The 7,345-nt window shown below is 28.5% G+C and overlaps 1 long non-coding RNA gene across 1 annotated transcript; it reads left to right on the forward strand.

The window, feature by feature from the left end:
• The first annotated feature begins 563 nt into the window (after positions 1 to 563).
• LOC121127729 (uncharacterized) lies at positions 564 to 2,204 on the forward strand. The gene is made up of 2 exons (XR_005867900.2): positions 564 to 895; positions 1,768 to 2,204. It is a non-coding gene; the product is annotated as an uncharacterized lncRNA (long non-coding RNA).
• The last annotated feature ends 5,141 nt before the right edge of the window (positions 2,205 to 7,345 follow it).

Here is a 7,345-nt window from a genome sequence, read left to right on the forward strand (position 1 = left end):
TCCGGGAGATGCCCTTGATTGCATAATAGTGTAACTTTTATCTCGAATAAAAACTCTAATTATATCGCTTCTTATTTCTACAAAGATATGTTTACATTTTATTGCAATATTCATTTGTTCACAAATCAAATCAGTTAATTTTATTCTGGAAAATATAAGAAAAATAAACAATCAAGATGTAATGAAAATAAATATTTTTAATTTGTAATGAGTCTTGCTATTGCGCATTTGGGTACATATTGTTGTCAATGACAAAACATGGACCTTTATTATTTTTAAGAGAAAAAAATGGAAGATGACGCATTAAATGGTGATTACAACATTCATAGATCTTTCTAAAATAAAACAAATATCAATATAAAAACGCAATAGGTGAAACATGTTTTCCCTTAAAGGCCTCTCAAGTTGAAATAGATTTGATCACTCCAATAATATAATATAGCCGAACAGTGAAACCTCATTTAATGACAAATTCTACCCTACCTCCTCAAATACATGACAAAATTTATATTGAGCTGATAAATAAATGTAATCTTTGTATTTTGACATTATTTTTTAGTATTGAGACTCGGTACGAAGCAGAATATTCGGTTCAGTTTTTGGTAATTTTTTCTAGATCAAAATTCAAACAATGAACCAAAATTTTCTATTATTAATAAAAGCTCGCACAGACAAAAACCGGATCAAGCCCGACCCATACATAAGGAACATAAGCCTATTTTAAGGACTCATTGTCCTCAATGTACTATATATGTAGATTTATCGTGATGATCAAAGTATCCAATTAATACTTTGATCTAAGTAATCGAAGTGTATCCTGTAAGATGTTTTAAAAATGTATAAAATGAGAGGAACCTCAAATAAATAGTTCAGAGTCATCATGAATCTTCATAAGGTGAGACATTTTTTACTTTGAATTCTTACAACATAATCCATAAATTTGGATAATTTGTATTTATAATATATGGATTTATATCATGTATAACTTATTTTTAGATACTTATATTTTGCAATGTTAATATTATTCATGCAAAACAATTAGATGTCTTTCAATCTCTGTGGTTCCCGTTCTTTTAGCACACGTAACCCATTTCATTATAAGTTTGAAACAAAGGGAACTAAAAACTTAAAGATCATTGTCATTTTTCTTTAATCTTCTTTGAAAAAAAATAAAAGGGAAAGAAACATATTAAAACTCCTATAAATATTTAGTATGTGGACCAAACTCAAACACTTGCAACCTCTTTGGATGTTGCGACTAATCCCTTAGGATTCTTCTCTATAGGTTTTGTCAAAAATATGGTTTCACATCCAAGCTCTTTTAGCTCTGATATAAGAAAAGCCCAACTTAACTGCATTTGCATTTTCTGCTTCAGTTATCGACTAAACCTAGTTAGACACATATTGGGGAGAGTAAAATAGAATCGAGGTTTGGTTAGAGATTATTACCATTACGTGATTCCTTAATGTATCTTCTTACCAATTTTTTAATACAACACGAAATTATTCTTCTTTTATACTATACTTCATTATTTGCACCTTTAAAAAGTTGTATTAAAAGAAAATTTATCTCTCAATATCTCAAGGGCAAAATAAGCCCTTAGAAGAATATACTAGTATTATATGCGCTAAATATCAAATGATGCCTAGAAACAAAGTAAACATCCATAAAATATGTTTTTTTAAACCTTGCCTTGCAACTAATGTTTTATTTATAGATAACCCTATTTGATAAATTAACTAATTATAATAATTTTTTCATTACAGATATTCACAATCACTTTTGCTATTGTTCTATCAATAGTTCTTGGCTTTCAAAAAATTGAGGCTCAATGAACACCGCCACCCGAAACAGAGAAGTCTGACAGGGTGGCTCAATTACTTCAATCGTAAACACTCCTTAAAATGTATTCCGTATACAATCTTAGTCTAACAAATATTTTATATGTATGTATAACATAATATTTTTCCAATGCTGTGATGTTCGGATTTCCGGTAAATTATTCTTCGTATATCTTTGACTGTACGAAACGGAGTCTGGGCGGATGTTTATTATTGGTTATAACAATTATGAATAATTTTCTATTATCTGAATTTATAAATTTTAATTTAAATATATATAAAAATCATCATCTTTTTTTTAATATTTTAAAAATCTATTAAATTGATTTAAAATAAAATATTTTATATAATGATTTATAAAATTATGTTACATTTTTTTATTATATATACTTTATATTGAGGTAATATACATTAACAGGTGTTGTCACGGTACAAATACTTTTGTACCGGTTCCGGTGTCAAACCTAGTATTGATATTTCGAAACTTATTTGACAGAAAATATAATTGTCGTTAAGGACCATTCACATATAATCATAAGACTGTCTGGGGTAGGGTAGTAGAAAATTTGATGACGTTACGAAAAACAATTTTTGCTCTTGCTTTGCTTTATAAAGTACAATTATATAGTTCTAAAATTTGGTGGGTTACGTCATAGGAAGGACAATTTGTTTATGTTTTTAATGGCGTTGTAAGAACAAGTTCCTGTATCCATTTAGTATAACGCCATTTTAAAAGTGTATGTAGCCCGCTACCACTATAGTATCTATTTACCTAAGAACACTAATGTAACACAATTATCTTTTACATAATTTGTAAACCAAGAAATCTTTCAATTGTGTGTGTGGTTTTTGTTTTTTAGTTTTAGAACACATTTGATTTAAAACTATATGTAGAATACATTGTTACCTTTATTATATCTGGCAAACTTTCCTCAAAACAAAAACACACAAAGAATTCGTAAATTATTCACAACTATGGAATTATAATTCAATAATTGTTCAGAAATAATCACAGCTTAATATGGTCTAATCCAAACTCAAACATTTAAACATTAATAAACGAAAAAGAAGTAGATAACCCGATATTTTGTGTACAAGTTGCGATTTTGGTCAAGTTTTAACTCATATAAGCAAATTATACAAGTTGCAACCAAAAAAAGAGATGATTGATTTCAATGGAGGATTTACTAAATTTTGACTATATTTTTAAAATATAAGTATTTTGTGGAACATTAACATGTTCAAATGTCCACAGTTATATTAGTCATAAATACATCATAATGATGCAATATTATTAGCTGAACTAAGAATTCTGAACATATTAGTATAGACTTAGTTAAGATTATTTTTTTAATTATTTAATTTTCTTATATTTCTACAATTATTATCATATTTTATCATTTTCCTTCCTACCCTTATTTTGCTATTAATTTCCGATACAATACTTTGACTAAACAATTGAAAAATGAATAAGCAATTTTATAAAAAGATCTTTGAAGATATGGCCATTATTACATACTTCGGTAATAATCATTTCCCCCAATTCAGTTCCTTCCAATTTTATTTTCAAAGCTGTATGGAAAATTTTGGGCAACGAATTTGAGGGAAGGAATTTTATTTTGTGCTTTCATTGTCAAATGTCTTTGATGGAGTAGATTTGTTTGGCAGCAGATGTTGAAGACAAGGTCTGAGGGGGTAACAAGGCAACCTCTATTAATTTGCTTTAAAAATTTATCCCTCGCGATCCTCTCGACATCCTTTTCCCCTCCATCTTCCAAAATAATTTTGGGACTCTCCATGCTAGTGCATAATAATGCCATACATTCCTTACAATCTTGTTTTTTAAGAGGTTCTTAAAATATATACACTCACATAAAAAAAAATATAGTATTGTCGTTTTCCTGAAGTACTTCAGGGTATTCTTCATTTAAGAATACTAAAAGGGAGTAGTCCTCCTTGTTTTCAACATTAATTTCACTTGACGGAGGAAAGCTAGTTTTGATCTTGGTAAGTGTCAAATGAAAATAATTTATTCGGGGATTTTAATCTAATGGCTTTTTCTGCTCGCAGCAACTGTCGAACACTCATAAAGTAATTAGCTCCAGATAACTGGCTATAGTTTCCAAAACACCTCTCTATAATATCACTGTTTATTTTTCCAATCAAAATGTAATCCAAGCTTGTTCTCGATTCCAAATACTTTACCACCAGCATATTAAACTATTTTCTCGCAATATACTTCATCTACCATCAGACATACATCTTCTCTTTTTCTGTCAAGCAAGTAATATTTGCTTTCATATACTTTTTGGTATCTTCAGTTAATCCAGTATCTACTGAAATGAAGGAGGAAATTCTTTTTAAATGTGACGAAGAGGGTAAACAAAATATAATGTTATTAGCTAACTGTTTATAGAGAGCAGGTGAAGTTATATGTCATGGTTAGGAATGGGCACCGAGCGAGTGTGAATAAAACGCGGGAGCTAGACATATGGTACTATTGATTAAAGTTATGATATAATATACAATGAGTAATCAAAAACTAATGGCTATCACTTTAAGCAGTAAATTACTAGTAAGTTGATAAGTTAAAGTATTATCACGTATATATGTGATATTAAGTTAAAAAGTATGGATAAAATAAAAAACAACTGAAAAAACGATTAACTATTACAAAAAATATTAATTAGAAAATTTTAATATAAGTTATTAATAGAAAATCAAACAAATTAATGATAAGAAATGATACGACATAGAGGCTATTAATATTAAATAATACAATTTGATTCATCGAATTATTAGCGACAAATGTAAATTTTATATATACAAAAAATAATTGGACATTTTTACACAGTAATAAATATTAAATGTCGTCTTCATCCTATATTACTTCAAATACACTAAAAAGACTTATGATTATCTTAAATAAATTGCATATCTACATGTTCGAATCCATAGAGCATACCCAAGGGTTCATCTGAAGAAACGGATGTTAGACAAATATCTTGGACACTATTTGAAGCTAAGCCCCCTCTTTGATTCGACTCCTTCGGAAGAAGAGTCGAATCTGCTCTCACTTAAAAAAATACAACTAAAAACAATTATATTAATTATAAATTTTAATAGAAGTTATAAGCAGGGAATCAGACGAACTTAAAATGACAAATGATTCGATATATGTAGAAGTTATTAATATAAAATGTAACAAATAGATTCAACAAATTATTAGGGACACTATACATATACAAAATGAAATAAGATATTTTATAAAGAAATAAATATACTTATTAGCAGAATAGTATATGCATTGTCAATGTAGACAAAACTATCAAGAAAAGAGAGGCACATTATCTTTAAGAGTCTGTAATTATCTTCCACTTTTTTTAGTGACAAAAGAGGCACACAAGTTATAAAGAAATCAAGGCTCCAGACTATTTAATTATCCATATAAATTATACATGAGTTATATACTTTAAAGAAACTGAAGGACTCTTATCAATGAAATATTTTCTTAAAGTAAGGGAAGGAAGAAAAGGACTTCAGAATGTCAATGAAGGAGCAGTGGATGGGGGATGAGAACTCTTTATGTTCCTCACTTGCGCTTTTAGTCGATTATTCTGTTTGTTTGTTTTTGTTTTTTATGGAACTCACTAGTTTTTATAGCTGTATACGATTATTCACTAGAAGATTTGGAGAAATTTATATATTTTTGAGCATAGAGGCAATGATTCACGAGGTCAGAAGTTACTGTCGAAGACATTGAAAGGGAAGGGACATCTGCACAATGAACATTCCTTCCATTAAAGAGGATAAGACCCATCGAGTGAGGCACACAGAGACAAGATCCCTTGAACAGAACAGAACTTATTACATGAGTGAGATTTTGATAGTATTAATTAGACTTTTTTGAATATTAATTGGATATGTGGGCACAATTTATTATTATTTGAATCGTAGATATTTCTTCATGACATGGTTCTCAATACTATATATGGGGATATATAATGAAATCTAATAAACTGCACTTTAAAAATAACTATATAGATACTTATGGATACATACTGCATATTTTTTTGTGTGACATTGGCAAAAGGAATATTAGAAAATCAGATAAAAACCGATGATTTTAGCATGTCAATTCTTAAGTTGACCAGACAGGACGGCCCCCTAGGTCAATCATGATCTTTTATGTTTATAGGAAAACATTTCACAAATTTTTATATAAGTATAACTAAAATACACACATATAATTTTTTTCTCTGAATTAGGTGTGGATTATATTTGTACTCTTCGATGAATTACCGTCCATTTCTATCAACAAATTATTCTTTTTCAAATTACATTAAAATTAGATTTTCAAAATAAAATGATGAGAAATTGACAGATTTTGTTTGACAGACAATATGGAAGCCAATATATATAGATAAAATTTCTTAAATTTCTTAACTTATTCAACAAATTTAGTATGTTGTATGTATAATGTATATATGAATAAAAAATAAAATGGGATTTTATCCTTTTCTTAATTTTCGTTCGAGATTGTTTTTATGTTGATGCACCAAGTTTTTCTATATTTAAGTGTGGATTTTTTTTTATCCACTTCTAACTAAAAGTTGATTTCTGAAGTAGACAGATGATAAAGGAAACTAAACACAAGCCAACAAAAAATCCCTTTTACATTCTATAACTAATTTTTGTATTGATTTCTTGACGTGCTTATCACGAATATGTATCACTACATCTGTATCGACCAATAATTGTCCCCAAAAATTCATTTATTGTAAGTAAGCTAGACCATTTATCATACCAGTGTTGGTGGCTATCACAAAACATCGTCCTACAAAAAGTTTGACATCCCAATACTCTAGCAGTTAGTAAATATATTTTACTTGGGTCTCATCAGTTCTAATGACCAACATTGGTTCACAAAGAAGGTCCAAATCTAAATACAATAACATCTATGATTAATCCTTTTTTTCTGTCAGGTCTCCCAACTATTTGCCATCCTAAAGTAGAGTTAATGGAGATTTAAATCAATTTTTTTTTTTTCAAATTATTGTAATTTTTCTCTCTTATACATGCACGCCCTCTAGATTAATGATTTTCCTATGTTAAAGTCCTCAATATTTTTGCCAATACTTTTAACAGTTGCTGTTAGTTAAAATATTGCATTTCAAAATAATTGATTCGCTTTTCCTACCAATTCCCAGCTGAAAATATCTATTTTTTTCGTTGTACAATGCACTATAATCATTATTATTATCCTTCACTGTATTTTTCTCATCACTATGATGTTAAGTAATCAATTTATTACTTAAGCTCATGTTGTTATCTTTTTGAAATTATAACAGCTTTTTAATAAAATAATACAAAACTTAAATGAAAGATGATAGTTTGTTTGATGGTATTATATATTTTTTATCATACGCATTCGGGGATATTTCTGTTTACTTTCAAGAAATGAAGATAGAAAATAATGTGTGCTATAAATAAGAGGTTAAAG

Source organism: Lepeophtheirus salmonis, chromosome 1, assembly GCF_016086655.4.
Source record: "Lepeophtheirus salmonis chromosome 1, UVic_Lsal_1.4, whole genome shotgun sequence".
NCBI classification, from domain to species: domain Eukaryota; kingdom Metazoa; phylum Arthropoda; class Copepoda; order Siphonostomatoida; family Caligidae; genus Lepeophtheirus; species Lepeophtheirus salmonis.